At 47.3% G+C, this 25,585-nt stretch overlaps 1 protein-coding gene and 2 long non-coding RNA genes across 5 annotated transcripts in view; 1 reads left to right on the top strand and 2 right to left on the bottom strand.

The window, feature by feature from the left end:
- The window catches only part of FRMD5 (FERM domain containing 5), a 136,890-nt gene that overhangs the window by 71,718 nt on the left and 39,587 nt on the right, over positions 1-25,585 (top strand). The window lies entirely within an intron of this gene.
- LOC307203091 lies at positions 11,832-13,389 on the bottom strand. The gene is made up of 2 exons (XR_013833131.1): positions 13,350-13,389; positions 11,832-11,974 (listed from the first exon to the last, which is right to left on the bottom strand). It is a non-coding gene; the product is annotated as an uncharacterized lncRNA (long non-coding RNA).
- Positions 13,399-20,821, bottom strand: LOC307203090. Its single transcript, XR_013833130.1, has 3 exons — positions 20,708-20,821; positions 15,209-15,367; positions 13,399-13,459 (listed from the first exon to the last, which is right to left on the bottom strand). It is a non-coding gene; the product is annotated as an uncharacterized lncRNA (long non-coding RNA).

Consider the following 25,585-nt stretch of genomic DNA (forward strand, 5'->3'; position numbering starts at 1 on the left):
ACATCTTGGGTTGGATGGAGGAGGGGGCTGGATTTCAGAAGGCCCAGGGCTGGATGATGGCATCGAGTGGCGCCTTTAGGAGATGGCAAATCTGTGGCTCCTTGAACACAGTGCCAGGGCGGATAAGCGGCCGGCCGGCCTGATGCAGCCAGGAGGCTCAGGGAAAACAGGCTCTGTGGAAGACGGCAGAGTTGCGGCTCTTCAGCCGAGATTGGGGTGACATTTTTGATCCTATTGCGGCAAATTATGTCACTCTTTTCAGGCAAACAAAATTGGGTCCGACACCTACCTTCAGAGCATGGATGAGAGCAGGATCTTCCTAGTGCCTGGATCATAGCAGAGGGGATAAATATAGCTCCCTTTGAGTTGCCCAATCTGGCATCTCTCTGAGAAAGGAGAGGGAAATGGTTGCGGCAATTCTGGGGCTCGCTGGAGCTGTTATTGGATGGGACACTCTCCCCGAGGCCTAACCTTCTTTTTGTGCCTAACTTTAAAACTGATGAAGGAATCCGTGCAGACCTAATTTCCAAAAGGGCCTTTTCAAAATGAATCCCAGCTCTTCTCCTTTGCTGTCCCTTTTGCTCATATCTGCCTCACTGATAGCACCAACATGGTGCCCCCTATCCCTCCTCCCCTCTCATGGATGCCGCCTCCTCCTCCGTTGCTCAATATCTACATTTAGAGTGCAAGGTCCTTTGGGAGGAAGGACCCACGTAGCTCAGGGGAAGAGCACCTGCCTTGCATGCAGAAGCTCACAGGTTCAGTCCCCGCTGGCATCTCCATGAATGGCTGGGAGAGACTCTTGGCATGAAACCCTGGAGACAGTGCTAAGCTAGATGGGACCGCCAATGGTCTGACTTGGTAGAAGCCCTCTTCTGGTGTTCCTGTGTCCTTGCAGCAGAAAGCATAAGAAGAGTCTGATGGATCAGGCCAATGGCCCATCTTGTCCAGCATCCTGTTCTCACAGGGACCAGCCAGATGCCGCAGTGGGAAGAAGCCAGCAAGCAGGAGCTGAACACAAGAGTCCCCTTTCCTCCTGTGGTTTCCAGCAACCAGTATTCAGAAGCACTGCTGCCTCTGCTTTTTGTTTATTGAAACAAGAAGTTTGGCTAGAGATTTCACACTGTAAAAATGTATTTAGGGGTGTGTGGAGGGTAGCATTTCCCAAACCTTATGAATGCCCCCCTTATCATTTGAATCTTGCAAATTGTAGCATTTCCTACCTGGGTTCTAGTATGCTTTAAATTGTCTGCATTTAAGGGCGCTGGAAAAAAGCAAGGGAGAGCATAGACCAGCCTTCCCCAACTGGGTGCCCCCCAGATGTTTTGGACTACAGTGCACATTGGCCCCAGACAGTACAGCTGTATGGTGGGTTGTCTTATTAAAACTAAGGAACTGGGCACACGAAGGAAGTACACAGCAAAATCAGTATTAAGGAAGCATGTCTAAGGCTGCAGTCCCTAACCTGACTTTCCTGGGAGTAAGCCCCATTGAATTCAATAGGACCTACTTCTGAGCAGACAGAAGTAGGATTGCATTATTAGGTTGATATTGGTGGGAACACAGAGGCAGCTCATGAATGTGTATCCAGTGTAATCGGTGGGTATTTTGGTGGCTTTGATGTTTGAAATGGTTTCGATTGATTTACTGTATTTTTCACTGCTTTGGGTGCCTTTTGGGCCAAGGGCAGTGTATAAAATTAACCAGGACATAATATAATTATCGTAGTCTTAAGAGCTGATTTGAGTAATCAAATAATCATTCTTACATGAAGTATAACTATGCATTAAATTGTAGATCATCATAACTTAAATCCAAAAAGTTATGCAGTCATGAACCTTGCTTTAAAACAACAACTCAGCGGTCCCTGGTGATCAGCAATTCAAAAAACCAAAACAAGGTATTGTCTGGTTTTTCTGAAGTCCTTAAATTACATTTTAATTCCTCCCGCTTAACATTTTCATAATTGGTATTTCTGTTACTGGGGCTTTATAAAGCTGTGCCAGCATTCCTAAATGCCCTGGATTGATTTAGATTTCCCTCTGCCCCCCAAAAGTCTGTTGCAGTCAGCTTGTTTTGTATAGGAAAATCCTCTGCCATATATTTGCTTTCCTTCCAATACTGGGCTACAGTCAGCATCTTACCTGTCATTTTGAAGTTCTTAATCTGATTCACATCACAGGGTTTCCCTGAAAGCAAAACTGTCGGTTCTGTTGGTAATTTCCATCCTGTTATATCTTTCCCATTTTCAACTGCATCCACCCTGTGCCTTTTAATTTCTCTGTAGTCCCACAAAATGAATTTTTAAAAATGGCTTTATGCTTCCAGCACAAGCCCAGGGGAAGTGGATTTGGGCTTTTTTTTGTAGCTTCTGACTGTATTGCCATGTGCCGGTGGCTAGGGATTGATTGCAGCATGGAAGTGGTACGGATTCAATTCAGTTCGCATTGAAAGGCAAGCCTACCTAACTCAAAAACTTTCTGAAACAATCCCTAAGCAGCAAAACACAGCCGCCCTTTGAAATTCACACTTCTCTGAATTTTGCTGTGCAGTTCTCAAGCCCAAGGAATGTGTACAAAGTGCTTTGCACACATTTGGAAATAAAAACGGGAAACAATTGCAAACACATCTGTTCCTCTTTGGAAACTGGATCAGGTAATTCTGAAATACCGGAATTTGCATGAGCAGAATTTTGGAAACATCCCTAATTCCAACCATGCAGCAACCATATTGTAAAACGTAAAGGTAAAGGGACCCCTGACCATTAGGTCCAGTCGTGGCTGACTCTGGGGTTGCGGCACTCATCTCGCTTTATAGGCTGAGGGAGCCGGCAGACAGCTTCCGGGTCATGTGGCCAGCATAACTAAGCCGCTTCTGGCGAACCAGAGCAGCGCATGGAAACATCGTTTACCTTCCCGCCGGAGCGGTACCTATTTATCTACTTGCATTTTGACATGCTTTCAAACTGCTAGGTTGGCAGGAGCAGGGACCGAGCAATGGGAGCTCACCCTGTCGCGGGGATTCGAACCGCCAACCTTTTGCATGCATTTTTGCCAATTTAGGAAACTTTAACCCTCAGGTGGAAGTAAGGCTGGAAAACAGCCTTGATTTGGTTTTTAAAAGATGGGGTCCCCTTGTACAGAAATGGCCTCCTTGCAAGCCGGACACAATTATGACCCTCGTGATGTTCTGTGACCTGATTGCTGCTTGTCAGGTCAGCTTCCCTCCCCGCCCCCCGTGGCCAGCAGGTGCCCCCCTTGTGCTCCCAAGGGAGCAGTGCAACTCTGTAAGCATCCCTGGGCAGCTCCTGATCTTGCCTCTGTTTTCCTGTCAGTTCTAATTTGAGTGTTTGCAAAGAGCAAGAGTCAGGCTTCTCTGTGGAGCCCTCTGAACATGTGAGCGCCTTGATCTCAGCCAGAGGGACCCGAGGGAGGAGTGCGAAGCTAATTACACTCTCCATCCACCCTGTCTATGCCAGCATGGCACCCTCTTTGAGAAGGTTTGGACCTCCAAGTCCCGCTCTTCTTTGCTAAGCAAAGTGTTGTTCAAACCAGAAGTGGCCCAGAGATTGAACATAGGACATGGGGATATAGGAAGCTGCCTTCTACTGAGTCAAACCCAGTGGCGTAGCGTGGGGGGTGCAGGGGGGCCGGCCGCACCGGGCGCAACATCTGGGGTTAGGGCAAATCCACGGGTTAGGGGGCGCAAATCCACGGGTTGGGGGCGCAAATTACTTGCCTTGCCCCGGGTGCTGACAACCCACGCTACGCCACTGGTCAAACCATTGGTCCATCTAGCTCAGTATTGATCACACTGACTGGCAGCAGCTCTCCAAGGTTTCAGGCAAGGTTCTCTCCCAGACTTATGTACCTGGAGATGCCATTGGGGAATGAATCTGGGGCCTTCTACATGCCCAGCAGATGCTCTCCACCTGTGCTGCAGCTCTTCCCTGTTATGTCTATCTATGCATGGAAGATTTAAGTATTACCTGGCGAAGCCATAGGGGTTAGAGGGAGTTAAGTGTGCAGATCACAGGCACTCAAACACGTTAGGAGCTGCAACAAGCAAGGACCCCTGAACATTAGGTCCAGTCGTAGCCGACTCTGTGGTTGCAGCGCTCATCTCGCTTTATTGGCCGAGGTAGCCAACGTACAGCTTCCTGGTCATGTGGCCAGCATAACTAAGCCGCTTCTGGCAAACCAGAGCAGTGCACGGAAACGCTGTTTACCTTCCCGCCAGAGCGGTACCTATCTACTTGCACTTTGATGTGCTTTTGAACTGCTAGATTGGCAGGAGCTGGGACCGAGCAATGGAAGTTCACCCCGTCAGGGAGATTCGAACCGCCAACCTTCTGATCGGCAAGTCCTAGGCTCTGTGGTTTAACCCACAGCGCCACCTGCGTCCCCCAAACATTTGGTATACGACCCTAAAGCAGCAAAATCTCCAGAACTCGGCTCTGTGCATCTTCCTTCTGCAACACACGGAGAGGTCTGACTCATACCTGAACACGTTAGGAGCTGCAACAAGCAAGAGCAGCCCTGTAGGAGCACAAGGTTCCTATGCAAGAAACAGGCTTGAGATCTTGAATCTTGCAAGGAAGGCTTTTTTGACAGAAAACAGAAATGAGCTCTGGGATGGGTTTCACGCTTCCTCTTCTTCTTCTTTTTAAAAAGCTTTCTTTATATATTTTCCAAAAATACAATACAATTAGTCAAACAGTTCCAATATATATTCCCTTAATGATCAACTTCCCTTCCACCCTTCCATGGTTTCCTCACATTATCAATTGCTGCTGCATATTATAATTATTCTATTCCATCTTTCATCCATCTTATTCTCAAAATAGCTTTTACTGCTGCACTTACTCCAAACCGCCTAGCATTTTAACATACAATAGGATTTTTAAAAAATAATCTACGAACAGTTTCTAATCCTCCTTAAAAATTATCTCATCTTGTTCTCTAATTTTACTGGTTAAAGTTGCTAATTCGACATATTCCATCAATTTCACCTGCTACTCCTCTTTCATAGGTATTGCATCATTTTCCCATGTTTGGGCATATAATGTTCTCGCTGCAGTGGTCGCATGCAAAAATAAGTTCATTTGATTATTTGGTGCTTCTGATCCAATTACCCCTAAAAGGAAGGCTTCCAGTCTCTTTGGAATAGTCCTCTTGGGATGGGTCTCACACCTGGCTGGCTGTCCTTCATGCTTCCTCTTGAGCTGAGCTAACTTGAAACTAGGGCTATGTGCACAGTTATCCGGATCAAAGCTGGTTTGGGAAAACTTCTTTGGTTAACATGGTGCTTAACATGGTGCATTGCAGAGGACTGGACCAGATGACACTCCTGGTCCCTTTAATCTTGACAATCCTATGATTCTCTTCCATGACTAGGTGGCCCAAAACTATTGCTAGGCAGGACTTCCGGGTTAGCGCGATCGGCTAATGGCGGATTCCCTCCGAGCTCCGGAGGGAATCGGCTCTGCTGAAGACGGGTCTTACCGCGCCAGCGACGCGGGGACCCTTAGAAACTGCAGGCGCGGAAGCCTGCGGACTTGGTGACTCGGCGGGCACCTCTAAGCGCCTTCCCCGACCCATGAAGAGCCTTTTTAAAGGCTACGGAGAGGGTACGGGGAGCGGCGTGGTGCTGTGAGTAGACCGCTACTTCAGTGGAGCGAAGCCGCGAGCCATGGCCGGAGAGCGCTGACTTTTTTCCCAAAATTCGGACTGGAAAACAAACAACCCGTGAGTAGAATGGAATTTGGACTCTAAAATTTATACCTTTGAATTTGGTACAACCGGGGGATGTGCTAAAGGGAAGTCTGCACCCCCCCTACCTACAAACGATCTAAAGCAAGGATCGGAGAATTAAGGTGGAGAGTATTGTTTTTGGTGTCAGATAAAAGATATTTCCATGAATTTGACAGAAGAAGTCTTTGTGCTGGAGAGAAAGTGAGGAACTTTGGAAGTTTTTGTGTAAACCCCCCCCCCCCCGAACCCGGGAGCGTCCTGTGCGTGAGCCGGAGGAAAAAGAATAAGGAGTTTGACAGCTGTCAAAGGAGCTGTCAAACGGGCGGTGAAAGTTAAGAACTTTGTTACTTAATAACTCTCTGAACTAAAAGTGTTGTATTGGAATTGAGGTGGTTGGAAACAACATAGCTATAAACAACAAAGTAACGGACTGTTGGAAAAGGACTATTAAGCAATGGGAATCCCCCTAGGGGGAACTAGAGACATTACAATGGCTGCAGAGGGAAAATTACTGGCAGAGTTAGAAAAAATGTTTTTTTCTTGTGGGAATCCTGCAAGAGCAGAGTACGGCTATGAACAAAGAACTTATGACCTTGAATTCTAAAACAAACAACTCTGCTGAATGTGTAAAGGAAGGGACTGATAAGAAATCTGCAGCTGAACCAGAAGAGACATTTTTGGAACTGGTGGAAAAGAAAGAAGGAGTGGGAAAAGTACAGGAAAATACCAATCAGGAGTCTATATTGTCAGGAAATAAAGCAGAAGATCCTTGGATTACAAATCTGCGAAAGATGAGAAAGATGAAGGAGGAAGTCCCTGGAATAACTGGAATGCTGGAATTTAAAAGAATAAAGAAATATGATTGGGACTTCCTCTTTGAGTATGGGAGATCAGCTGACCTTTTGCAGCAACTGCTTTTAAGTATCTTGGATGGAAGAAAATTTGATGTGACTGTGACAGAACTCCTTCGAGACCCGAGGTCCAACAAGAAGGATTACCAACAAAATTGGCAGAGAGAGACGGACAGAGATTTGAAGGCCTCGGATGTGAGGAATCCGGGCTAGGAACTGTGGACATCTGCTTGGGAAGGGATGGAAACCGGGGTAGGGAGGGAGGGGAGAACAGAATCTCAAATTTTTTATGATTTTTGTATTTGGCTATTAGGACATATAATCAATTAATATATAAAGGGAGAAATTCGTGGAAGGGAAATTAGGTCGACCTTAGAAAAAGGATTTAATGTTTATAAGAGAATTGGATAAGTTAAATGTGGATAAGCAAAAAGAGCTAAGTTTAAAAATAATAATAATATGTTAAAGATGAGAGACAAGAACTTGTTGAATTAATTATTGGAATTGGGATGTATGAAGAGGGGGTGGGGGGAAGTCAGGGAAAGGGGGTAAAGAAAGTAAGAGTATGAAATTATACATGTTTTGTTTTTGTTTTTGTTTTGTGTGTGTGTATAAAATGTGAAAACCTAATAAAATTTTTATAAAAAAAACAACAAAACTATTGCTAGGCAAAGGGATTATTCTGGAAAACTTGCTCTCATACCCTCTAGCCCAGGTATAGGCAAACTTGGCCCTCCAGATGTTTTGGGACTACAATTCCCATCATCCCCTGACCACTGGTCCTGTTAGCTAGGGATGATGGGAGTTGTAGTCCCAAAACATCTGGAGGGCCGAGTTTGCCTATGCCTGCTCTAGCCCCATGGTTACAGGAACCCAAGAATGGGAAGAGACTCAGGGCAACATTCAGACTTAACCACCACAACAATATGGATTTGGCAGATGTGTACACACTCCTTCCCAAGCCAGTAGTGGGAGCACGCTGGTTGCAGTCCACAAAAGTGTGTGCACAGGGTTGTCCTCAGAGTGGCTGAACAGAAGAATGGGGAGGAATGGCAACGTGGCGACCAGGCTGGTGGCACTCGGAGACAGAGCCTGAACTTGGCCTTGGCACAGGAGTAGAAAAGCTGTGAGATGCCCCAGTCCATCCTTCCCCAAGCTGGTGCCCTCCATATGGTTTTGGACAGCTGTGCTGGCTGGGACTGATGGGAGCTGTAGTCCAAAACTTCTGCAGGGCACCAGGTTGAGGGGCAGTGGTCCGGAAGGATGTTTTCCCCAAGAAGGTGGCTTCTGCTCCAGGAACAGCCATGGCCACACCGAGAGAGTGGGCATGAAGGAGCATCATTTGGCTATTGGGAGAAGAGTGGGCAGCCCTGTGGGCAACCTTACAATCAGGCCTCCATTCTGATTTTTTGCAACAGAATTTTTTGGGTTAGGTTGCAAACTGCCCTTTCCCTGCCTTGCTTAGAATGCATTCATTTGTTTTATATGTATGCTGCTTTTCTACACACACACACACACACACACACACACACACACACACCATGCTCCAAGCAGCTTAGGACAAAGAAAACAAGAATGCCAAACAGTACAAAAACAATTTCCCAACAACATAGCAAAACACAATAGCAAATATAATAACATACAGAAAGCAATGTTTCAGTAACCATAAATGTAAGATTACATGGAGCATCCAGCATTCAAGACCAAAAATAACAAGGGGGCTTTATAGATTTACCATGATGAGAGAAGACAGTGAGCAACATCATTGCTGGGTTTTTTTTTAATAGGTAGAAAAGGAAAAGGGTGACCCTTGCTGTTGAATATGGTTGCTGTTAGATAACAAGGTAATTTATGTTTGGTATGTTCCATTTGCTACTGGACTGTTATGAAATTGTTTTGCAAGGTTGCTTTTGAAATACTTTCCTGCTCCCTTTGCTGTAAGCCGCTATGAGCATGATATTTTTTGTGGGAAAGCGGCGTACAAATAAAATGATGCACATATGAGATTGCTCACAGCTCTTCTCCTGCAGCAGCAGGGTAGGATTTGCAAGGGCAGGCTCCAAATATCAGAAGCACAAGCGAGGAGGCACAAAGCTGCCATTGAGCAGCACAGGAGCCTCAGAGCACAGAGCGGAGATTGTGCCCCGTTAGCATCCTTCTGATGGAGACGTGTTGGGATGGCTGAGCACTGTGTCTGTGAGCTGGGCAGCCTCTGCTGCGCTGGACTGTGCGTGCGTGTGTCACAAAAATGATTGCTCTTCTCGGTGGGGGAGGCTCCAAAGGCATCGCTGTCATCTCTCCCTGGAACACTTTATCACCCAGCTAAAAACCTTGCAGTAATTGAAGGGGCTGACCTCTCCTCACTTAACGTAATGGGATTTGCAATGCATTTTAGCCCTTGTTTGGGGAGGGTGGTTATACTGGAGGCTGGAGGAGAGTCAGAAAATGGACTTTGCTATTGACAGAGAAGAAAAGTTGCTTCTATTTCCATTCCTGCTTTGCAGCCCGGAGAAGCGTCTTCCTCCTCCCCTTCCGACAATCCCCAATGGGCCTGGGTTCTAATTGCTCCCATTTTATGGTTGAGGCGATTGAGAAAACCACAGAGCGTGCAGCTCTGCTAATTATTTCCATCCTGCAGGCAGTTTGGGTTGGCCCCGTCTGCGCACATCTTGAGTCCTGCGGAAAAGGTTGTTGGTGAGCTGTATTTGCTGCTGTTAAAAGCAAAGCCACAAATGTAATTGGAGTTGGAGGCCTGGGCTAGGCTCAGCGGTTTAAGCTGCATGCTCTGGCATCGCGGCATTCGCCAACCACCAAAGCATTTTTGCAAATATTGCAGAAGGCGATTATTTTGCAGCTTTGGGGCATTTGCTTTTGCTTAAATCTGTTGGCTTCTCCCAACTAACAAAGAGTCAACTGGGATGCATTTGAGGATCACCAAACTGCATTTTGTGTGAGAGCAAGGCTGGTGGCCCCCTCTTGCCCCACCCCCCAAACAGGTGCCTTTTGGAGCCTAGTATGTAGCAAAGCAAAAATCTCGTATTGCACTCAGCTGCCTATGTCCTCAGATTGATGATTCCCTTGAATAGAGTCTATACCAAATGTAAGCAATTAGATTATTCCAGCGAGAGACACTGACGGCCAAGAGGCCATGGCTGCAATGGGGTTAGCATGGATTGGGCACTTCATTATACGCTTCTGGAATAGGACAAGGGTTGCTGAGTTTACCCCTGCGGGCTGTGTTAAGTGAGATGGAGTCATTTCCTTCCACCCCCAGAACTCTCCACTTGCTCTGTTCATGGAGTGAGGCTGCAGAGACTTGATGTCAGAATCCTCTATCTGGGATAATAGTTCCTGCTTTCATGTTAAAAAGGGTCTGTCTGGGGAAAGGAGGCTGAGCCCTTGCCAGTCACCCTCTTTGCCACCCGGACCAAAATAATCTTACCCTTTCTAATGGTAGAACCATCGTAGCTCAGTGGTAGAGCCCCTGCTTTGCATGCAGAATATCCCAGGTTAAAATTCAACAGTGTCTCCAGTTAGAGCTAGGAATGTCCCTTGCCCCAAACCCTGCTGTGGTGCTGCCAGTCAGTGTAGACAATATTGAGCTAAATGGACTGCTGTTCTGACTTGGTATAAGGCAGATTCCTACAGAAACAGGCATGAGACCCTTTGCACTTGGCTCTAGGAAGACAGCGACATCTTAGGCAAATCACCCTAGGAGACCTGCTTCCCTGCTGCTCTTGTCTTATGGACAGGCAGATTCCATGCTAGGAATAATTTAGGGAAAGGACTGAAAATGCCTTCATGCAAATCTATGGGGTAGCTTTGCTTGGAATACTGTGTGCTGTTCTGATCTTCCCAGCCCAGCTCTGAGGGCCTTCAGGAGGCCTTCTTGGTAGTGGCATCCACTCTGTGGAACACCCTCCTGTCAGATGTCAAGGAGATAAATAACAATATAACTTTTGTATAAGACACCTGAAGGCAACCCTGTATTGAAAAGTTTTTAATGTTTGATGTTTTATTATGTTTTTACATGTGTTGGAAGCCACCTATAGTGACTGGGGTAACCCAGCCAGATGGGCGGGATGTTGTTGTTGTTGTTGTTAAATTTTATATTGTAGAACTGGAAAGGAATGTGGGAAAGTGCCCTCTAAATGGTGTGTGTAATCTGACAAGGAAAGGAACCTGTTTACCTGTTTTCAGTTTACAAAAAGGTTACTTCAGTGGGGACATGACATACATTTACAGTGGTACCTCGTGTTTCATACTGTCCCCCTTACAAATGCTGCGGGTTACGTGCTCTGCTAACCCAGAAGTAGATGCTCCTTGTTGCAACCTTTGCCCTGAGATGCGAGCGGAAGTCGCGCTTCGGCGGCACAGCAGCAGCTGGAAGCGCCATTAGCGAAAGCTCGCCTCATGTTACAAGCGGTTTCCTGTTACGAACGGACCTCCGGAAGGGATTAAGTACATAACATGAGGTACCACTGTATACAATTATGCCTTGTGTGGAGAAAGAGGGGAGAGATCCATTTTTCTCTCTGTCTCATCCTTGTGGATGCCAGTGGTGCTGAGGCATTTTGGACAGTCAGAGAGGAGGACTTCTTTTCACAGCATATACTTAATTACAGTGGTGCCCCGCAAGACGGAAAATCTGCTAGACGGAAAGGGTTTTCCGTTTTGGAGGCGCTTCGCAAAACGAATTTCCCTATGGGCTTGCTTCGCAAGACGAAATGTCTTGCGAGTTTTTCCGACTTCCCCCCCTTCCCCCCCTTTTTCTAAGCCGCTAAGCCGCTTATCCGCTAAGCTGATAAGCCGCTAAAAGCCGCTAAAAGCCGCTAAGCCGCTAATAGCGCTAAGCCATCAATGGGCTTGCTTCGCAAGACGAAAAACCGCTAGACGAAGAGAATCGCGGAACGGATTCTTTTCGTCTTGCGAGGCACCACTGTAATTGGCGGAACTCCCTGCTGCAGGACAGGCTGATGATAGAAACTCACTTTGAAAGGAGATGAGACAAATTAACACAGTGGCTGATGGGAATTATTTGGAAATGGAGGGTGTTTTGGTTGCTGAATGCTGACACTGTTTCCAAAACCTGAAATAAGAGATTTGGAGGGAAAGGAAAGTTAAATACTCACATTGGGGCATTTGCTGAAAGATTGAAAAAAAACGACAGGAATTTTTTCACTTCATGAAACACTCAGGATTTCCACAGAAAGAGGGGTTGACAAAATTCCTTAGTGAGGCCTTTATTGAAATGAATGGAAAATGGGGGTTTATAGACCAGGGAGATTGTTTCACCATTGTGGGGATTAGCATAGGTGCTAAGATAGCAAATCTCTCGGGTGTGATGAATGAGTGGATAGCATTTTTTTCCTGTAATAAACAGAATTCAGTTATTTATAGCATCCCCCTTTCCTCCTTGATTGTAAAGGGTAGTGTCTTCTGTAAAGTACATGGAAGACAAGACTGATCTCTTTGTGATGATGAATTTTTTGCCCTTGTTTTGCTAATTTCCCCCAGAAACAGGATTTGTGTTTTGCATGAGTCCCATGGAAATACCAAGCTGCTTCTGGTTCTTGTGACTGTCAGTCCAAATAACCATCCCCTCGATCAGATTTTCTCAGAAGTTCATTCTGATCTGACAGTTCTCCTCATGAAGGTCAAGAGTTGGCCACATGTGTGTGTCTATTGTCTAGCAGCTGGCGGAGATTTTCAGACTAAGTAAGACAAAAATAGCACTAGACACACACGTCTCCTGGGAATTAAAACTTTTCAGCTGAAAAACTCCCAACTTCCAAGTTTGATTTGCACTTCCTCTGATGTATATTTTGCTCTAGGAGGCTTAGTTTGGTCAGAATCAAGTATACACTTTCAGAGTTAACGCTAAATACATTACTTCTGGTCTATGAGCTACCATAGCTGCTAGAGGGTTGTGAAAATTTGTGTCCCAGGCTTTTTAGACTTGTCTGCCAGATGTTAAATATATTGGCATTATTTTCAGCTCTACTACCCTACTATTTAGTTCAACTTAAGTTCCACGGTTTCACCACCGAAATGTGTGCACCTTCCAGCCTCAGAATCTGCATGCCTAGATGCTTGGGCTCCATGCTCCTGAAAATGAAGGGTCAGAGTTGCAAGGGACCAGCACATTTTTCCCACATCTTGGAGAGTGTAGGGAGTGTGGGCTGCCTTTCCACCCTGAGTGGCTTATAAGGGAACTGTCCGGGAAATGCAGAGTGCTTTGGCCTCAGAGTTCTTGGGTTTTAGGTAGTTTAGCGGGGTCTGCCAGGGAATCAAACAAGATGCTTTGAAATTGGACCAGGATAAGGCAGCTGGGAGCTGGCCCTGCATTCCCCAGTAATTTGTGTGCCGGATGCACGGTCTCAGAGCCTTTTCAAATTAAGCGCTTTGATGCAGCCCCCGTTTTCCCCCTTTGGTTCTGGGGTTGTGGGTGACAAAAAGGGGGTGGTGGCAGCAGGTACTGGAGAGTAAGACTCAACTAGCAGCACTGCAGGGCTGTTGTGTTGCAGTTGGGTAAGGGAGGGAGTATGGGAGACTGTCCTGAGACCCCTACCTCCATTCTTCACACCTTACATTTCAGATTATTCCAAGGAAGTGCATCATGCTGAAAGGGGTAGACCGATGGGGCTGAGCCCTTCCTTCCAGAAGCAAATGCATTTTCCACTTTAATTTTAATAATTCCTTTGGTTGCTCCTCCCCACCTTGACCAGCAGAGAGCACCACATACCTTTCTAGTTAGGCGAAAGTCTGTTCCGATTATCCGCAAAGGGATCATCAGCACGGTCATGGCTGGGCTTGGAAAGAGGGCTGGCTGGGAGTCGGCTGGCAAAGAGGAACCTGAGATGTGGATAAAAGAAAGCCCATCTCCATGCAGTGCATTGTTAAACTATGGAACTCCCTCCCACAGGAGGCAGTGATGGCCACCAAGCTGGATGGCTTTGAAAGAGAGGATTAAATAAATTCATGGAGGAGAGGGCTATTGATGGCTACCATCCATGATAGCTATGCGCTGCCTCTGCAATTGGAGGCAGTGATGCTTCTGAAAACCAGTTTCTGAAAACTGCAGGAGGGGAGGGTTGCTCTTGTGCTGAAATCCTGCTTGCAGATTTCCCATAAGGGCATCTGGTTGGCCACTGTGAGCACAGGATGCTGTCCTAGATGGGCCACTGGCTTGATCCAGCAGGCTCTTCCTATGTTCTTGTGTTGGAGTTCAGACCTGGATGCCTCTTACTCCACCTCAAAGGCAGAGCAAATCAGGCACAACTGCATCCCTGGAGCAGCAGCTGTTCTCTAGGTCATATCAAAGGGGACAGTGGCTTTCACTTGGAGCAGTTAGAGACCCTTTAGCAGTGCAATGGGAGAGTACAACAAGATGAAACCTGGGAATGAGGAGTTTTAAGGCCAGAATGGGGAGCGGGAGAGACAGGCAGGCAGACTAGGTCCCTTCATGTGACAGGAAATTTCAGGGAGCGCACCTTGAAAGGCCTGTCGTAAAATGCTTGTGGCTGGGGGAGCATTTCTGCATATCTGTGCCTGAGAAGACTAATTTATTTCATGGCAGTTGGATGGTGTCTCGTTACAGGTGCTCAGCTGATAAATGGGAAACTGGAAACAGGAGGCGTGTGTCACGAATATAGCTGTCGGGTTGTGTGATTTCAGGTGCAGGGAGGCTGTGTGGGGCTCATTGTCAGGAGCGACACCATGCGCCACCAAGCCACAAGCTTTGGTTCCTTTGGGCCCCGGGGTGATTGCGCACACCTTGCATGAATGGATGTGTGCAATTGAATTAGCCAGGCCCTGGAGACTGTCTGCCCCACAACTCCACCTTGAATAATCTAATGCATACAGGTTCTGGAAGTCAGCAGCAGCAGCAGCAGCAGCAGCAGGGAAGTGGTGACTTGGAGAAATGAGTGGGTTTCCTCCCCTGGAAATGCTGCCTCCATCTCCAATTGCGTTCCTTACTCTAGATTAAAATCCTGCCTCTGCAATATTCTCTCACTGCCACCTAGCTGTGCCGTTCATTTTTTATTTTACATATTGTGTTAATATCCCACCTCTTCTCCAAGGAGCTCCAAGTGGTGCACATGGTTCTGCCCCATTTAATTTAATCCCCACAACAACCCTGCAAGGTAGGTTAAGCTGAGAGGCGGTGAGTGGCAGAAGGTCACCCGGTGAGCCTCGTGGCCAAGTGGGGAGTTGAACCCTGGTTCTCCCAGGTCCTAGGGAGGTGGGTGGCACTGTGGGTTAAACGACAGAGCCTAGGACTTGCCGATCAGAAGGCTGGTGGTTCGAATCCCCGCGATGGGGTGAGGTCCCGTTGTTCAGTCCCTGCTCCTGCCAACCTAGCAGTTCAAAAGCACATCAAAGTGCAAGTAGATAAATAGGTACCGCTCCGGCGGGAAGGTAAACAGTGTTTCCGTGTGCTGCTCTGGTTCGCCAGAAGAGGCTTAGTCATGCTGGCCACATGACCCAGAAACTGTACGCCAGCTCCCTCGGCCAATAAAACGAGATGAGCGCCGCAACCCCAGAGTCGGTCACGACTGGATCCGGCCAGGGTCTCCCATGTCCTAGTAATTCAACACTTACCACTCCATCCCACACTGTTTTTTCTTTGCCTGCATCGATTATATCTCTGGCTAAAAGGGCACCCTGACCTTGTTTCAGGGGTGCTGAGCCCATCTTCAGCCATCTCCAACTCTTCTCTGTCTCACAGCTTTGGGTGGGAAAGGGAGTCCTGTTTCATGGCTTTGATAAGTTAAGGAGGGGATCAAGGAGGAAGGAGAAATTAATGCGAAAATTCAACATTACTTCAGCAAGATTTGTGTGTGTGTCAAGTCCCTAATGGGAACAACAACAAAAAAGAAAAAAAAACATTTAAATGAATTCTTGTTTTGAAATGTTAAACCCTGCAGGCAAAGTAGGAACCTCCTTGAGATGGCAAGCAGAGAGCTGCTGCGTACCTTTTTAGAACATTTTGGCATACAAAAAAGCACCTGTTTTAAGTCATGCAACTTCCTCTTATTAAACACCCAGAAGGACTTTGTTCCCTCTACCAGGGGTCAGCAAACTTCTTCAGCAGGGGGCTGGTCCACTGTCCCTCAGACCTTGTGGGGGGGCCACACTATATTGGGAGGAGGGGAATGAATGAATTCCTATGCCCCACAAATAACCTAGAGATGCATTTTAAATAAAAGGACACATTCTACTCATGTAAAAACACGCTGATTCCCAGACAGTCCGCGGGCTGGATTTAGAAGGTGATTGGGCCGGATCCGGCCCCTGGGCCTTAGTTTTCCTACCCATGCCTACACAAACTCCCTTCCAGGCTAGACTTTAGGATTTTCAGAAGTTCAGCCCAGCAGTAGGGAGCCATGAGTTGGAACATGTTCATAAATGATCTGGCGTGAGGGGAAGCGTAGAACATCTGCTTTGCATCCAGAAGGTCACAGGTTCAGTCCCTGATGGCATCTCCAGGTAGAGCTGGGGGAAACTCCCTGTCTGAAATCCTATATAGCCTCTGCATGTATTAATAGCTGCCACCATGGGCAGCTTTGAAAGGTGCTTAAACAAAATCATGAAGAATAAGGCTATCAATGGCTATTAGTAATAATAGCTATATATTGTCTCTAGGAACATCATAGAAAGGTTTGCATCCACCCACACCCTCCTAATAGAAGGACTCTGGGTCACCGAGAAGTTTGTGGGCTAAGAAGGTTGAGAACAGACGAAGAGAAGAACTTTCTGGCATTTCAGAGTTAACTTGTGGAACTTGCTGCCTCAGGACATCACACTTGCCAATGACCTAAATGGCTTCCTTGATTGGTTGGTTGTACTTCACCACTCCCATTATCTCAGGATGGATTTCCAAGTAAAAAGAAACCCATAAAAATATAATCAATATTTAAAATAGGGAAGAAGACAAAAATCCTGCAAAGGAACAGTTTCACTGCCGACAGTCTGACTCTTGCCCCCATTTAAGTGCCAGATCCATGCAGAAAAGGTCTACCAACAGCTATTTTCCATTAAATAAATGAATACAGTCATTTTTATTCTGCATTTAAAGGGTTTTTATAGACGGCTTCCATAATTAAAACATCAAAGCAGCACTAAAACATTAAAGCAGCAATCAGAATGATTAAAATGATATCAAAGGACCCTAAAAGCACATGGGGACAAATAGCACTGGTGGAAGCAAGGCCACCATCCTCAAGTGTCGCTCTGAGGGGAGGAGCCACAGGAGAGAGCTCTGTCTGGTTTCACGGTTGTAGCTGGCGCTCCTCCTTCCCTAAAGAGAGCCCAGAGCAGCCCACAAGAATAGCACAGCATAAAAATGGTTTTAAACAATGCGACAGCAGAAGAATGGGAGCCTTTTTCATTCCAAGGGCTGCATTTCCATCTGGGCAACCTTCTGGGGGCCATGTGCCAGTGGCTGATGGGGACAGAGGCAAAAGGAAGTGGAGCAACAAATGTAAATTTTGCCTTTGTGCTATAGGTTGGTTTCTACACTCTCACCCTGTTGGGATACTGCCAGGGAGGCAAAGGCCATCATGCCCCCACGCCGTCTCCGGACGATCCATCGATCTCCTGTAGAAACGCAGTATCAGTCAATTAGCGACACAAGCCTCACAAACAGCATTCCACATTCCAAGGACTGTGCACGCCCTTTGCAGAGTTCACACAACGAAAGATGCACTCAGGAGAGCATTATTTACAACTTTATTCAGCGTTGATCAGAACAAAGAAAAAAACATGACTGCCTGCTTCGATGTCCAGGCACAGAGAGAGGAAACACAAGCTATATACAAAAACAGAAACATCCTGTAAACAGGAAATACGCAGGCTGTGACACAACAACCTGCTCCCTTCTTAAGGTGGAACGGAAATATCCTAACACACCCATGTATCCTGCATGAAGGGTGTGGCTTGGGGAGAGTTCTGAGGGCCAGGTGTGTGTTTCTGTTATGTACTGAGTTGAATAGGATCCAAAATGCAGCAGTCTGATTGGTCCTAGAACAATGCAGCAGTATGATTGGTCCGCAGGAGCCACCCAATCCAGCTCCAGGTGGAAGTGAATCCACAGCCTGATTGGCCTACAGGAGAATCCCGGAATTAGCCAATCACATGGGGCCCATTGTGTAAATAATGTATATAAAGCAGACATTCTGGAGGAACTTCCATTCCTCCTCACCACTATGAGCTGAATAAAGAGCATGAAATCCACTCTTGACTCCGAGTATATTTCAGTTTCATTCATTCATTCTATTTCTATGCTGCTTTTCACTCACGTGAGTCACAAAGCAGCTTACATACAATAAATAATATAGTAGAACATCACAATTGCAACATACTTTATATGAAATAATTAACAAGTCCTAAATAAACACTATTAAAACATTAAAAACCACAGCACAACCACAAGAAAAGTCATAAAGTTCACAAAGCATTACATCACTCATAATCCACAAAACAATATTAATTAACAATCATAAACAAACTCAGAAGCAAGTCCCACAGTAGGGCTTACTCCTGAGTAAGAGTTGCAGCCCAGCCTAAAGCAGTGTTGAAACCAAGGGGTTGTGTCCAGTGTTAATCCCTTTCAGAGTAGATCCATTGAAATTAATGAACACAACTGACTCAGATGCATTCGTTTCAATGGGTCTCCTCTGAGTATGACTTGAGTGGTGGTGGGGTTATTTCCTGGACGCCCCTTTCTCTCTACCCTTTCTTTGATTTGAGGGGCTGGGAAGTTCCTGGGCCGGATCCTGCCTCCTTTCCTGGCCAGCATGCTTCCCTGGTTGCATTTTCTGAGCTGTGACACTGTCTGTGAGCCTCTGAAGGGGAGTGGAGATGCCATGGTCCTGGTTTCAGGGCGAGCAGCTGCAGCACAGGAAGGCTGCTGCTGGTATTCTGAGGATGCCTGACCTCTGCTGAAGAAGCCTTTTTTAAAAAAAGCATATGTACCATGTGATTCCTTCATTTCCCCCTCGTTTGCCTAGCGTACGATGACTTATTTCACATCAGGTGGCCGCTTTCTGGCTGGAGGTTTTCTTCTTCTCATCTATTCCCCATCCCCCCTCATTTTGATGGAACCTTCCTTTGCACATGGGGGCGCTTAACGATTCCTTCCTTTTCAAAAATGCAGTGCAAAGCAGAGAGTCTTTGAGGACACGTGTATTTGGTTTGCTCACGACACAGGAGCTCATGATCCTGCAAGGGCTCCTGAGGACTTTCTCCTAGGAGGGAGATTTGCAGGCAGGCAGGCTGCTCCTTGGTGGGTATAGGATCAGGCCCCATCCCCCTTCCTCCTTACAGCCACCCTTGGCTATGTCTCAGGCAGCCATTTCAGCTGACTAGGGCTCCCCATTTCCAGAACGCTCCCTTTGCTCCTCTTTTAAGGTGCTGCAAGATGCTTTGTGTTTGCACAAGAGGCTCACTCGGGTGCAGGAAGTGTTTATTCTTTGCCTCATTCCCCCCCCCCCCCGCCGCCCGTTTTGCCAAATGCCTTAATGCCTTTTCTGGGCTTCCGGCCTTTGTCCACTGGGGGGGTTTTGTTGTGCTGTTTTATTCATTGGGTAAGAAGCTGCCTGGGGCAGGATTTGTTCTGCCCATGAAGCACACCAGCCTCTCTCCACCTGGCACCCTCCAGATGTTTTGAACTACAATTCCCATCAGCCCCAGGCAGCTTAGGCTGATGGAACCTGTAGTCCAAAACACGTGGTGCCAGGTGGAGGAAGGCTGCCCTAATAAGTACCTTCTCCCTCATGATTCCTCAAATCCAGTGTGGTGTAGTGGTTAAGAGCAGTAGTCTCGTAATCTGGGGAACCGGGTTCGCTTCCCCACTCCTCCACCTGCAGCTGCTGGGTGACCTTGGTCTAGTCGCACTTCTTTGAAGTCTCTCAGCCCCACTCACCTCACAGCATGTTTGTTGTGGGGGAGGAAGGGAAAGGAAATTGTGAGCCGCTTTGAGACTCCTTCAGGTAGTGATAAAGCGGGATATCAAATCCAAAACTCTTCTTCTTCCACAGCTATGGAACTCTTTCCCTGAGACGTGTCCTCAAAACCTGGCCTCTCTCAGCTTTTTTTCAGCCAGGTCTGTTCAGTTATGGGCTGGGTCTTCCTCAGGCTGGTTCCCTCCAGATGCTTTGGACTACAACTCCCATCAGTCTCAGCATCGTTCAGCTCTGCTGGTTGGGACTGGTGGGAGTTGTTGTCCCAAACATCTGGAAGGCACCAGGCTGTTACAACATATACGGTACATCCATGTGCCCTTTCCACAAGACAAGGCAGGCATGTGCATTGTGGTATTTGGGGAGATGTATTTGCACAAACGAAAAGTATGAGGTTGAAATTCTTCCATGCAGAAATGATCCTTGGTAAACAGCTAAGGAGGACGGAGAGCCTCCCAGTCCTACCTCCTCCCCTGCACGACAGCAGCTGAGGTTTGTGGCTGGTGCTGTCCACAATAAAGAATAAAAGAATTCTAGAGTTAGAAAAGGGACGCGGGTGGCGCCGTGGGTTAAACCACAGAACCTAGGACTTGCTGATCAGAAGGTCGGTGGTTCAAATCCCCACAACGGGCTGAGCTCCCGTTGCTCGGTCCCTGCTCCTGCCAACCTAGCAGTTCAAAAGCACGCAGTGCAAGTAGATAAATAGGTACCACTCTGGCAGGAAGGTAAACGGCGTTTCCGTGCACTGCTCTGGTTCGCCACATGACCCGGAAGCTGAGCGCCGCAACCCCAGAGTCGGCCACGACTGGACCTAATGGTCAGGGGTCCCTTTACCTTTAGTTAGAAACGACCTAAGGCAGTCATCAAGTCCAACCCCCTCCAATGCAGGGATCACAGCTAATCACAGCTTCAGGAATCCTTAGAACCAACACAATCTGCAAGCAGAAACAGAGGGGGTCAAGGCCAGCAAAAGAGAAAGGCTGACCGTTTTGAAGTATTAGCATTAAAAAAACAACCCTGTTAGCTCTCCAGCTGTGGACAAAGCCCTCTGGTGCCAGCTTTTAAAAAGAGGAAAGTCACATCTCTTTAAGGACGGTAACCACATCACTTAGGTTCCCTTTGGCCAAGATACACCCACCTGCCCTATATCTGCTGCTATGCGTGGGGCTTGTAGAGAGGCAGCTGGGTTGAAAGGAGCTTTACAAGCACTGATCACCAGCTGACTGGAGATGCCTGCAAAGTACCATGCTTGATCTCACTCTGCCCAGGCAAAAATGGGCCACTTGTGGTCATTGTGGTGTCAGGTGATTGACAGGTGTGCAGCCCCACCCACCTTTCAAACCTGGCCCACTGGAGGGGGGGGTGTCAGAATCCAGCCCACCCTGATTCTTCTTCAGCTCAAAGGAGCTGCTTCCCAGTAGCTATAACAATCCTTCTATGACCACTGAATCATAGAACTCTGTAGAGTTGGAAAGAATCCCAAAGGTCAACTAGTCCAGCCCCCTGAAACGAGATGTGATGGCCTGGAGTTCACCCATCATGGGCCATGGCAAAATAGGTAAAGGTAAAGGGACCCCTAACCATTAGGTCCAGTCGTGACTGACTCTGGGGTTGCGGCGCTCATCTCGCTTTATTGGCCGAGGGAGCCGGTGTACAACTTCCAGGTCATGCGGCTAGCATGACTAAGCTGCTTCTGGCGAACCAGAGCAGTGCACGGAAACGCCGTTTACCTTCCCGCTGGAGCGTGACCTATTTATCTACTTGCACTTTGACATGCTTTCAAATTGCTAGGTTGGCAGGAGCAGGGACCGAGCAACGGGAGCTCACCCCGTCGTGGGGATTCGAACCGCCAACCTTCTGATTGGCAAGCCCTAGGCTCTGTGGTTTAACCCACAGCGCCACCCATGTCCCATGGTAAAATAGCAACTGATAAAATAATGCATTTTGAGGGTTGCTCCTGTTGCTGATGGGAAAGAGACCCCTGCTCCTTCCTACATCAGGGTGGTGGGGAGCTGCGCTGTTGCTGCCTCTCCAACTCCAAGAGCCAAGATTTTAAAATTTGAAACATGTTAATTGAGGCGGGGGGGGGGGAGGAGGCTGTGTCTGGAAGTGGAGCAAAAGAGCAAAATCTTCCCATAAACAGCTTTGGAAGATTACGCAGGGGAAAAATAGGGGTATGCTGATTAGAGCTTATTGTCCTCTCCAATCTCCTGGCTCCACTTATCACTGCAGCAAATGCACCTTATTAGGAGAGTCATTACTTTATGAGGCTGTGCAGTCCAGGGAGGACAGCAAACATCCAGCCCAAGGCACTTCTCTGCTCCTCCATGCTGGCACTGGAAAGTGCAAGGCTGTGTAGGCAAAGGTGCAAAGCTTTGGCCATGCTTGTGAAATGTGAAGGATGGGGCTTATTTGGGAGCCATGGGAGCATAGACGGTGTTATTTTGATTAGGAAGACCTATCTGACGGTAAGAGCTGCTTGACAGTGGAACAGACTATTTGAGAAGCTGGAGTATTTGCCTTCCTTGGGGGCTTTTAAATAGAAGTCAATTGGACATCTCCAGGGAATCTTTAAGCTGTGATTCCTGCACTGCAGAGGGTTGGACTAGAAGACCCTTAGGGTCCCTTCCAAAATCTACAGTTTTATGGTTAACTTTATAACTTAAGCGACTTGGTTTACTATTTTTTGCCCAGACCCAAGAGAGAGGCTTGCTTAGCTTTAACCTAAGCACGCATCCTTTCAGCTGGAACTCAGATTTTCTGTCTCATTCCTATTGAGACCAAATAAGCTTGACTTTAGGCAGCGACCATGTGCTATCACACACATTTAGAGCACATGGCTTTCCCTAAAGAAACCTGAGAGAGAGAGAGCTCACAGAGCTGCAATTACCAGCACCCTTAACAAACAACAGGGTGGGGGAACTGTGCCAAAGCCAACCAAATGGATTTCAACCAATATAAATGTAAAATCCTCCTTTTTGCGAGGCAAGACCAGATGCACAAATACATCTGGTGGGTGGCACCTTCCTTGATTTAAAAAACTGGGAAAGGACCTGGGGTTTTAGTAGATGACAAATTGAACATGAGCCAGGTGTGTGGCAGAGCTGCAACAAAGAGCTAGTGTGATTCTGGGCTACATCAAGAAGATGTATACTATCCAGAAGGTGGGAAGTCATGGTCTCGTTGTGTTCTACTTTGGTCAGACTTCACCTGATGTGCTGGGTCCACTTCTAGGCATTCCTCTTTAAGGATATTGGCACCCTGGGGTGTTTCCAAAAAGGAGAGCATCAGAGATGGTGAGGAGCTTGTAGGGTCAAATCCTAGGAGGAAAGGTGGCAGGAGAAGTTGGGCATTTTGAGATGAGGAGGCAAAATAGTCATCACATATAGGAGGACTCTCACAAAGGTGATGGGCCTCATTTCTGTTGCTCCAGAAGGCAGGAAACTGAACAGCAGGGGCGAATTGCATGAAAAGGTATTTTGATTAAACATCAGGATTCCATGATTGTGAGCTGTTCTGAGAAGACTTTGTTCTGGGAAATGTCATAGCTGTGATTCCATACCCTCCAACATTTCTCCGATGAAGAAATCAAAATAATAATAAATAAATAATAGCTGCCACGATAACTGGTGAGGTGAATGAGCCATGGAATGGGTTTTGTATTACCTGAGTACTCCATGGGTCTTATGTTCATCAGACAATCGCTCTGTTGAATCATACAGACAACTCTGGAAAATGGATTGTCGTGACAATGCCACGGACACCAGCTCATAGGCATTTCTTTTAACGTGTGCAGTGGTTGCAAGTGGAATTATGCCAAGACACAGGCTATGCAGATGCTAAGCAGAGAGTCACCCTGTACTCTGCTGCTCTCCTCCAGGCAAAAAATGGGAGCCATCAAAGGAGAGGCATCTGTGGACTTCAAAGCAAGAAGTGCCTAGTTTGCATCTAGATTTCTGCAATAAGAGAGTAACAGTAATTGGATACATCAATGCTAAACCATCACGTCCATAAATTTCCTAAGATATAGTTGAACTAGCATCAACTTCATGGAGAGGAGGGATATCAATTACTACTAACTAAGATGGCTATGCTTTGCCTCCACAGTTGGAGGCAGCAATGCTTCAGAATGCCAATGACTGGAAGCCGCAGGAGGGGAGAGTGTGCTTGTGGTCAAATCCTGCTTGTGAGTTTCCTATTGGGGCATTTGGTTGGCCACTGTGAGAACAGGATGCTGGACTAGATGGGCCATTGACCTGATCCCAGCAGCCTCTCCTTAGGTTGTTATGATGGGCAGGTGTTGTATTTATATGTCTGGTAGAGGCTCCTGGCGCAATGGTTCAAATGTGACAGCCTCAACCTCAGAGGGACTTTGTGGAATTAACCAAGAACAAGACAGAATTTCACAGGGGCACCTGAAGTTCAATTCAGTTGTTTCTCTGCTAGCAGTCGGATTTTTCAGAAATCAGCCTTGTTCATTTTTCCTGCTTGTGTGTTGGGATTGCACTTCCTTCACTCAAGACCTGAAGCTGCGTGTTCATATCTGACAGCCGTGATTTAGCACCCCGTGTCCTGTTTTGATGGAGAAGGTTTGGCCTGAAATCCCCAAATGATGATTTTTTGCAGAAAGCGAGCAGGCCTTTAGATCTGACTCCTTGTAAGTGGAGGGAGGCTGGTCTTGCCCCACCGTTTAATTAACATGGTGAGGAAAGAAAGCAACATCCCTTTTTAGATAATTGTTTTTAAAAATGAGGCAGCCTTTGGTTTGGAGATGTCGCTGGGGAGGCAGATTTCCACTCCTCGGCTATTAGGTTCCTGCATGTATTAATAACTCAATTTTCTGTAATAATGGGGTCGCGGCGACCTGTGCTTCCTTCCTGCAACCAAGAGAGCGAAGGATCTAAATGGGAATTTGGATTTTCTCTGAGCTGCTCCCGCTCCTTCCTCTTCTCATAACTCCTCAATGCCAGAAGTTGCAGTGGCCTGCGGTGATGCCAATCCCCAGCGCAGCAGGGATGCCTTATCCAGACAAATAACCCAAGTGTGGGTAATGGGACACAAATCCCAGGGGGTGGAAGGAGCATCTCTTTCCCCAGTGCTGACGGATTCCTTATTAAAGTCCTTCATGGCAGGAACTCTGCTTTCCTGACACATCCTCCATTGCCTGGCTTGTTCTTCCGCAGGAGGCTGCCTGGAGGCTCCTGCGGCTTTTGCCGAGTGCAATTTTGTTTTTTAAAAATATGCATTCTGAAGAATTCCTCTGCGCCCCGTTCATTATGAATATTTGAATGGTGCTAAGTGGCTTGTTCTGGCGGCACAAACGTGTCTCCGGCGTGTCCTTAATTGGGAGCCACAGAGGAGCAAGAAACAGATGGCCACGACGGCAAAGGGATTGACGCACCCTGGGCTCGGGGGCAAATGAGGTCAGCGCTCCTGGGTTTCTCCTTTGTTTTGGAGGAGGTGCCGTAGTACAAGCTGGTTAGGGCTTTTTCTCAAACTCTGATGGCTTTTGGGGGCAGAGAAGGAAGGAGACCTGGACTGCCTCTTCACTCACTGCGAAACGTTAAACTCCAGAACTCGCTCCCATAGGAGGCCACCAACTTGGATGGCCTTAAAAGAGGACTGGACAAATTCATGGAGGAGGAGAGGGCTATCGGTGGCCACTAGCCATGATGGCTGTGCTCTGCCACCACAGTTGGAGGAAGCAATGTTGCTGGAAACCAAGGAGGAAAGAGGGGTCTTGTGCTCGAATCCTGCTTGGGTGTTTCCCATTGGGGTATCTGGTCAGCCACTGTGAGGATAGGAGGCTGGACTAGATGGACCATGGGTCTGATCCAGGAGGGATCTTCTTAGTTTTTATGAATCATAGAATCATAGAGTTGGAAGAGACCACAAGGGCCATCGAGTCCAACCCCCTGCCAAGCAGGAAACACCATCAGAGCACTCCTGACATATGGTTGTCAAGCCTCTGCTTAAAGACCTCCAAAGAAGGAGACTCCACCACACTCCTTGGCAG

Source organism: Podarcis cretensis (assembly GCF_951804945.1).
Source record: "Podarcis cretensis genome assembly, chromosome: 14".
In the NCBI taxonomy this organism is placed as follows: Eukaryota; Metazoa; Chordata; class Lepidosauria; order Squamata; family Lacertidae; genus Podarcis; species Podarcis cretensis.